This window comes from Leucoraja erinacea, chromosome 1 (assembly GCF_028641065.1).
Source record: "Leucoraja erinacea ecotype New England chromosome 1, Leri_hhj_1, whole genome shotgun sequence".
In the NCBI taxonomy this organism is placed as follows: domain Eukaryota; kingdom Metazoa; phylum Chordata; class Chondrichthyes; order Rajiformes; family Rajidae; genus Leucoraja; species Leucoraja erinaceus.
The window spans coordinates 75,428,472-75,438,437 of NC_073377.1; positions in this window are offsets into that span (position 1 = coordinate 75,428,472).

Below are 9,966 nucleotides of genomic sequence, written 5' to 3' on the forward strand. Positions count from 1 at the left end.
AACCTTCAGGATATGGCTTGCATGAATAGAAACTGATCTACTTAGCTGGATGACATGCTATTATGATAATCTAGCTATAAACATGTCCAGTGTTGCTATCTATATATTACTAAAAGTCTGTTCTTGACCGGTTTTTGCCATCTGTGCTACGATTTCTGAGAGAGCGCCGCCACCTACGGCCATCATTTTTGTCCACCTTGCTCAGACCCCCCCCCCCCCCCCCCCCTGCTGTATGTGTGCCGAGGATTTTTCCCGGCGATGAAAAATGACAGAGATATTAATGTTTTTACAAAATTCCCCATTCTCTCTGCTGCCCCCGCTGGAGGCAGGTGAAGGGACTATGAAACCAGGAAGTGGTGTGCCTCAATTAGTCTCTGCAAGCTGGAGCTCTGTCAATTAGCCTCTGTCACTGAGCTCTGAATGACACTGAACAAATGTCTACAGCACTCTGAGTACCCTTAATTTGGTTTGCAAAAGAAAATATAGTTAGTTTGAAGTAAAAAAGCACTGCCTGCAAATAGTTGTTTGGGTTGAAGTAAAAAGGCACTCTCTCTCTCTCTCTCTTCTATTTCTCTTTCTCTCTCTCTCTCCCCACCTCTCTCTCTCCCTATCCCTCTCTCTTTCTCTCTCTCTCTCTCCCACTGTCTCCTCTCTCTCTCCCCTCACCTCTTTCCCTCCCCTCCTCCTCTCCCCCCCTCCTCCTCCTCTCCACTCCCCCCCCTCCCTCCTCCCCCCCCTCCTCTCCCCCCCCCCTCTCCCCCCCCCCTCTCTCTCCCCCCTCTCTCTCCCCCCCCCTCCCCCCTCTCTCTCCTCCCCCCTCCCTCCCTCCCTCCCCTAAACCCCCTCCCCTACACACCCCCTACCCTACCCCCCCTTCCCTCCCCCTCCCTGCTCCCCACCTCTCCCCCTCACCCCCCTCAGCACCCCCTCACTCTCACCCTCTCTCTCTCTCCTCCCCTCCTCCCCCACCTTTCCCCCCCCTCACTCACCTTCCCTCTTCTCCTCCTCTCCACCCCCTATCCCTCTTGCCCCTCTCTCTGTGTGTGTCTCCCTCTCTCTGCCTTCTGCCCCTTCTCTCTCTGCCCTCACTCTCTACCCCCCCCCCCCTCTAGATGTGACTGCAAGTTGGGGGCTATGCGTCAGTAGATAGGGTGGTTATGGGGTAAAAGGAGCAAATTAATAATATTAATATAATATCAAGGGGGGTAATTAGCATGAGTGTGGCGGGGGGGAGGGATAGTTAGCGTGTGTGATGCTGCATAGCCGCCTCCCCACCCACAAACGCACGTTGGGGGAACAGACCCAACGGGTCGGCACTTGGCCTAGTATACTATATAATTTGTTATAACTTCCCTTGTTTATTTATTTGGATGCCATATTATTTTCAGTAGATTGTCTGGGGATCATCTCACTGACTTTATTTCCTTGAAAAATAACAAGTGTTTGCCACATGGCTGTTTTTGCAATCAAATTTACAGTCCATTTTTGAATAGATTGATTGAATGTTCAAGACCGAGTCTTACTGAGGGTGACACCGTGACTAAGGCAAGATGTTAACCAGCTCACCATAGATTAATCCAATTTATCAAGATTACATTGTCCAGACATTGTATTTGCTGTTTACCTAACTAATAGAAAAGACAAAAATGTGGACACAGGAGACTGCAGTTACAGGATACTGGGACAAAAACAAACGGTTGGAGGAACTCAAAAGATCAGTCTTCCTCTGGTATTGGCATTGTCTTATTGTTGTCACATATACCGAGATGAAGTCATAAGGTCATAAGGTCATAAGGTCATAAGTGACAGGAGAGGAATTCGTCCATCAAGTATACTCCGCCATTCAAACCTGGCTGATCTATTTATCTCTCCTAACCCCATTCTCCTGCCTTGACACCCGTGCTAATCAGGTGAAGTGAAACACTTCATCGGCCAACATTGGCTTTGCTTTTCTCCTGTTTATCTAGGGACTTGTGCATCATAACCCATTGGATATGTCCTATTTTAACTCCCCAAATAAAATTTAAAATAGCTCAGTGACTGGCACAGGACAGAGCAAGGTTTGGGCCACATCTATGCCAAATACAGTCACATTGAGAGCACATCGTACCTGAGCACTCATGGTCCAGGTGCTTAAACCCAGTGCGTTAGGAACAGCACATGTGGTGTCAGCAAAACTCTACGTTTGTATGATTATTGGGTCTGTGCCTTTATAGTGATAGAGCATTCCACATCCAATTTACCATTTACACTCACACGCGGACTCTTCGAATGATATACACTTCACATTTGGGAGAATGTTTTATTTCCAGTGTTTAACCTTTCAATGTCTAGTAGTGGCATTGAAACTTAGAAGGGAATCTCTCCACACAAAACCCTTCCTTTGGCTACACCAACCATCAGAGCATCTCTTAGCATGTATTCCTGCAGCCTGGATTGTGCCAGGCAGTAAGTAGAATTCCCTCTGGGACATCTCATTGTACTGGAAAATCAACAGTTTTTAGGCAGAGTAATGAGCATCTTTCACCGTTAATGATCTTCCAGCAGCTCTTGATGTCTATCTCAGTATGCGTCCCTGGGAACAGCCAACAGAGCATTCTGTTGCACTAAGGGGTGACACGGTGGCGCAGCAGTAGAGTTGCTGCCTTACAGCACCAGAGACCCAGGTTTGATCCTGACAATGGGTGCTGTCTGAATGGAGCTCATATGTTCTCCCTGTGACCGTGTTGATTTTCTCTGGGTTCTCCGGTTTCCTCCCACATTGCAAAGACATACAGGTTTGTAGGTTAATGGTTAATTCACCCTGGCAAAGATTGTAGTTTGTCTCTAGTGTATAGGATAGTGCTAGTGTACAGGGATCATTGATCGGTGCAAACTCGGTGGGCTGAAGGGGCTGTTTCCACGCCGTATCTCAACATAAACATAAACTAAACACAAAATAAATGTGAGTTGCTTGGAACGAACCTCAACAAAAACCTTTGCATCCTTTTCCAGACCTTCTTTCTACATCCATGGAGCAGAAAGAGCTGGGCAGTTATCTTATCCGCAATCTAAACAAAAGTGCAGGAGAAACTCAGCAGGTGCAGCAGCATCTATGGAGCGAAGGAAATAGGCAACGTTTCGGTCCGAAACCCTTCTTTAGACACACAGCTGTCTCAAGGGTGGCATGCATTACAAGTGAGACGTTGACTGCATAGTAAGAATCTGACAGGGTGGCCATTTCTCAGCCAGTCAAGCACAGTCTTAGTGCTTGTTGGTGGGATATGGCCACGTGGCATTCTGCCAGATTTTTTTGACAGTCTACGTTAAACCTGTCTCATGCAATCTATCATGTCCTTCTCCAGAGAGACCTGTCAGGGTGTTCCATGCTGACTACTGCCTGATGGACTTGTGATCAAAAGTGTTTTTCTGAAGAACATTTCCACAAACATGTGGTGTGACAATGACCAACTGAATAGAGTGCTGTGTGGCCAGGCCTACCCTTTGTAACACTGAGGACAGGTAGAGCATATTCACAGAGTGATATTTAGTGTTTGCATAATATGGTTCCACACAGTTGGATACAACCACAACAAAGGTTGGATACAACCACAACCAGGATAGGGCAATGATGGGTTTGATTTTTACTCTTATATCTGTGGACGTACATCACAACCCATTGGAAATGTTCCATCTTGAACCCCCAAATGAAAGCTGAAATCTGTTATCAGCAACTGGACCATCCTACGAATAATATGAGCAGTTCTACGCTACTTGGCATTTATCAGTCCAGTCTACATTGGAGAACCTCGGACTATCTTTGTTCGGCCTTTACTAGTCGTCCACTTGCATTAAACATTATACACATTATTCCCTTTATCATTGATCTGTGCACTGTGGACAACTCGGTTGTGATCATGTATTGTCTTTCCGCTGACAGGTAAGCTCACTTAGAAACATAGAAACATAGAAAATAGGTGTAGGTGTAGGTCATTCGGCCCTATGAGCCTGCACCGCCATTCAATATGATCATGGCTGATCATCCAACTAAGTATCCTGTACCTGCCTTCTCTCCATACCCCCTGATCCCTTTAGCCACAAGGGCCACATCAAACTCCCTCTTAAATATAGCCAATGAACTGGCCTCAACTACCTTCTGTGGCAGAGAATTCCAGAGATTCGCCACTCTCTGTGTGAAAAAAAGTTTTTAATTGTACCTCGGTACACGTGACAATAAACTAAAATCAACAAAAGCCTCAGTGACTGCCACAGGGTTGAGGGGGGTATGGGCCACACCCACGCCAAATAGCCACACAGATAGCACCGTTTACCAGATTACACAGTTTTAGCCCATTATGAAATGTCTTTGATGATCCACCCCAGTAAATTATTTTTTTAAATGAAGCAGATTCCCGGCACCTTCAGGCAGTGGGAGCTGATGAGGAAAGGGATGGTGGACTATACGGGCCAGTTGTTGAGGAGCATGGCTTTGCTCTTCCTGCTGTTAATCCGTCCCCCGACACCATATTTATATATAACAACGCAGCACGGAAACAGGCCATCTCGACCCTTCCAGTCCGTGCCGAACACGTATTCTCCCCTAGTCCCATTCACCTGCGTTCAGACCATAACCTTCCATTCCTTTCCGGTGCATATAACTATCCAATTTATTTTTAATTGATAAAAACGAACTTGCCTCCACTACCTTCACTGGAAGCTCATTCCACACAGCCACCACTCTCTGAGTAAAGAAGTTCCCCCTCATGTTACCCCTAAACGCCTGTCCCTTAATTCTCAAGTCATGTCCCCTTGTTTGAATCTTCCCTACTCTCAGTGGGAAAAGCTTATCCACGTCAACTCTGTCTATCCCTCTCATCATTTTAAAGACCTCTATCAAGTCCCCTCTTAACCTTCTGCGCTCCAAAGGATAAAGCCCTAACTTGTTCAACCTTTCTTTGTAACTTAGTTGCTGAAAATCAGGCAACATTCTAGTAAATCTCCTCTGTACTCTCTCTAATTTGTTGACATCCTTCCTATAATTAGGCGACCAAAATTGTACCCCATACTCCAGAATTGGCATCACCAATGCCTTGTACAATTTTAACATTACATCCCAACTTCTATACTCAATGCTCTGATTTATAAAGGCCAGCACACCAAAAGCTTTCTTTACCACCCTATCTACATGAGATTCCACTTTCAGGGAACTGTGCACAGTTATTCCCAGATCCCTCTGTTCACCTGTATTCTTCAATTCCCTACCATTTACCATGTACGTCCTATTTTGATTTATCCTGCCAAGATGTAGCACCTCACACTTATCAGCATTAAACTCCATCTGCCATCTTTCAGCCCACTCTTCCAACTGGCATAAATCTCTCTGTAGACTTTGAAAATCTACTTCATTATCCACAACCCCACCTATCTTAGTATTATCTGCATACTTACTTATCCAATTTACCACACCATCATCCAGATCATTGATGTACATGACAAACAACAGTGGACCCAACACAGATCCCTGTGGCACCCCACTAGTCACTTGCCTCCAACCTGACAAACAAGCATCCCCCATTACTCTCTGGCATCTCCCATTCAGCCACTGTTGAATCCATCTTGCTACTCCACCATTAATACCCAACCATTGAACCTTCTTAACCAACCTTCCGTGAGGAACCTTGTCAAAGGCCTTACTGAAGTCCATATATACAACATCCACTGCTTTACCCTCATCAATTTCCCGAGTAACTTCTTCAAAACATTCAAGAAGATTAGTCAAACATGACCTTCCAGGCACAAATCCATGTTGACTGTTCCTAATCAGACCCTGTTTATCCAGATGCTTATATATATTATCTCTCTAAGTATCCTTTCCATTAATTTGCCCACCACTGACGTCAAACTTACAGGTCTATAATTGCTAGGTTTACTCTTAGACCCCTTTTTAAACAATGGAACAACATGCGCAGTACGCCAATCCTCCGGCACAATTCCCATTTCTAATGACATTTGAACTATTTCTGTCATAGCCCCTGCTATTTCTACACTAACTTCCCTCAATGTCCTAGGGAATTTCCTGTCCGGACCTGGAGACTTATCCACTTTTATATTTCTCAAAAGTGTCAGTACTTCCTCTTCTTTGATCCTCATAGTCTCCATAGCTACTCTACTTGTTTCCCTTCCCTCACATAATTCAATATCCTTCTCCTTGGTGAATACCAAAGAAAAGAAATTGTTCAATATCTCCCCCATCTCTTTTGGCTCTGCAGATAGCTGTCCACTCTGACTCTCTAATGGACCAACTTTATCCTTCGTTATCCTTTTGCTATTAATATAGCTTTAGAAACCCTTTGGATTTGCCAGCTCAAACTGTTCATGGATGCTAATCAATCTGTGTACTGACATCGAGCAGAGGACAGCGATATCATCCATGTACAGAGTGGCTTTGCTCTGAATGCTTCCCTTTCCAGCAACTGCATCCTTTTTATGCCCACAATCTTCCCGATAGATTTGTCAAATGATTCCATACAGCGCATAAACAAGCCAAAGGAGAGCACGCCACCCTCCATACTTCAGACATGGTGATGTTTCCCACATTGATTTGGATTGAATTACCGATGTCATTGTAGGGCAGTTGGGTCCAATTCCTGATTCCTTTCCCTGGGCCCATTTTGGAGAAAATGTGTGATGCCCTGTTGTCACCTGTCAAAGGTCTTCTCCTGCTCCAAGATGACCAGGGAGGTGTCCACTTCTCTGACCCGCATGTGGGCAATGATATATTTGAGCAGCCCAAGGCTGTCAGAAATTCGAAGGAATGTCCTGGAAGAGTCTCTCTGTAAAATCTCCCTGAGCTCCAGAGCAATGAGATTTTAACGAAGATACAGTAGAAACATGGAAACATAGAAAATAGGTGCAGGAATAGGCCATTCAGCCCTTCGAGCCTGCACCGCCATTCAATATCATCATGGCTGATCATCCAACTCAGCATCCTGTACTTGCCTACACTCCATAACCCTGATCCCTTTAGCCACAAGGGCCACATCTAACTCCCTCTTAAATATAGTCAATGAACTGGCCTCAACTACCTTCTGTGGCAGAGAATTCCACAGATTCACCACTCTCTGTGTGAAAAATGTTTTTCTCATCTCGGTCCTAAAAGACCTCCCCCTTATCCTTAAACTGTGACCCCCTTAGAAACATAGAAACATAGAAATTAGGTGCAGGAGTAGGCCATTCGGCCCTTCGAGCCTGCACCGCCATTCAATATGATCATGGCTGATCATCCAACTCAGTATCCCGTACCTGCCTTCTCTCCATACCCCCTGATCCCCTTAGCCACAAGGGCCACATCTAACTCCCTCTTAAACTCCCTTAAACATCTAACTCCCTTGTTCTGGACATCCCCAACATTGGGAACAATCTTACTGCATCTAGCCTGTCCAACCCCTTTAGAATTTTGTACGTTTCTATAAGATCCCCCCTCAATCTTTTAAATTCTAGCGAGTACAAGCTGAGTCTCTCCAGTCTTTCTTCATATGAAAGCCCTGCCATCCCAGGAATCAGTCTGGTGAACCTTCTCTGTAAGAATGTCTTTCCTCAGATTAGGTGATTAAATACAGTTTCAATAGCTACAATTACAGTGAAGACAAATGGTTCTATGGAATTACATATAGAGCACATCTCAACATCTCCCATTCTCTGAATATTCAAACACCTTTGTTGGGATGGAATAATACAGAAAGATATTTTATAAGCTCTGAGGCTGGTCAGAGCTCTTGGACAGTCAGAATATTTTTCCCAGAGTCTTTTTGCCAGGATGGAAAAATCAAATACCAAAGACCATGCCTTTAAGGTGAGAAAGACAACATTTTAAAGTGGTGTGTAGGGCAAGATGTTTTACACAGAGGATGATGAATGCCTGCCGATGGTGACAGTTGAAGCAGACACGATGATGGTATTTACAGGGAATAGAGGAATATGGGTTATGTGAAGGTAGATAAATTATTATCTTGGCATTTTGGCATCGATATTATGGGGTGAAGGGCCTGTTCTTGTGTTCTATGTCCTGTGTTCTATGTTCTATGCTTTATTTTAGTTTCGTTTAGTTTAGATTTGTTTAGAGATTAAGCTAGGAAACAGGCCCTTCGGTCCACTGAGTCCACGCCGACCAGCGATTCCCGCACATTAACGCTATCCTACGCACACTAGAGGCAATTTACAATTATACCAAACCAATTAACATTCTAACATCGACATCTTTGGAGTATGGGAGGAAACCGGAGATCCCAGAGAACACCCACACAGGTCACGGGGAGAACGTACAAACTCCGTACAGACAAGCACCCACAATCTGGATCAAACTCGCGTCTCTGGCACTGTAAGGCATCAACTCTACCGCTGCGCCATCGTGCCACCCTCATTTAATGATTCGTTAAAACTAGTTTAATCTTTTATCTTTAATCTTTAATCTTTAATCTTTAATCTTTAATCTTTAATCTTTTATATTCTACGTTTGATGTGCTTAAATGAAAACCTCAGACACAGAAAATTTGTGTCATGAAGGCTAACTTTCTGAGTAGACAAATAACACATTCACCAGTTGACAGAACAAACATGACCCTGTTAGATGCGCTAAGTGAGAAAATTAACTAATTAATTAATCCTTCATCGTTAAAAACATTAGCGACGCAGTGGGGTTGTTTTCCAATGGGAACGGTGACGGACGCACCACACATCTCTGTCCTCCAGTTCCTGTGGACTTCCGCCACTGGAAGTATAGGATTTTGGTGTGTGTGCTTTATCATCATTCCTTACAATGCTATGTATGACAGTGATCGCATCTTCTACTGAAGTGCGGATGGTTGTTGGCTCGCTAGAAACTCATCCGCCCTTTGACAAGTCTTGTTTTTGGTCCTGCTGGTGGTCCACAGTCCCCTCCTTACCTGACAAACCAGGTGGGGGAGATGGTTTAGTTGCTGACTATCCGACCATGGAGTAGGTAGCATGGGATTACATGGTACCCGTGGCGGGGGGGATCTCCCCCCGACTTGACCTACACTGAAACCGAATAGTGAAAGGCTTGGATAGAGTGGATGCTTCCACTAATGGGAGAGTCCAGGACTAGAAGACATAGCTTCAGAATTAAAGGACGTTCCTTTAGGAAGGAAGATGAGGATGATTTTCTTTAGTCAGAGGGTGGTGAACATGTGGATTTCTTTGCCACAGAAGGCTGTGGAGACCAAGTCAATGGATATTTTTAAAGCAGATATAGATGGATTCGTAATTAGTATGGGTGTCAGGGGTTATGGGGTGAAGACAGTAGAATGGGGTTAGGCTGGAGAGATAGATCAGCCATGATTCAATGGTGGAGTAGACTTGATGAGCCAAATGGCCTAATTCTGCTCCTATCATTATGACCTTCTGACCTTATACTGGAACCTTTCTTAATCTTTCTCCCTGGTGCAGAATATGGTAGCTGCAGATGTGGCCGATTATCACAGCCCTATTATCTGAATGCTTGGTCACTGTATTCAAGAATGTCTCTTGGCCATGTCATTTTCAAACCATTAAACAGCATCTTGCAATAAAATGATCAGCCTGCAGATTTTGTAGACAACGGTGTCCGTTTGATTACTACTTGTTATTTATATGTAGATAGTTCTCATTTACGTTAATTGCTGCTATCCACATAACTCTTGATTAAACTTGACAGTCAGCCTTTAACACCCATCCTCAGCCATGCTCCCGTAACCACAGTAATGACGTGGATATTCCAGTTTAATCTTTGACCATTAGCAAGTACCAAGCTGTTGATGGTCGGGTCTATGGTGAGGATAATACCACTGGCTAGAGAGTTAGATTTCTATTGGGATAAAGTCTGCCAAAACCTACCTGATCTCCCGGTTGCTCAACACTTTAACTCCCTCTCCCATTCACACACTGGTCTTTCTGTACAGGGTCTCCTCCATTGTAAGAGTGAGGCACAGC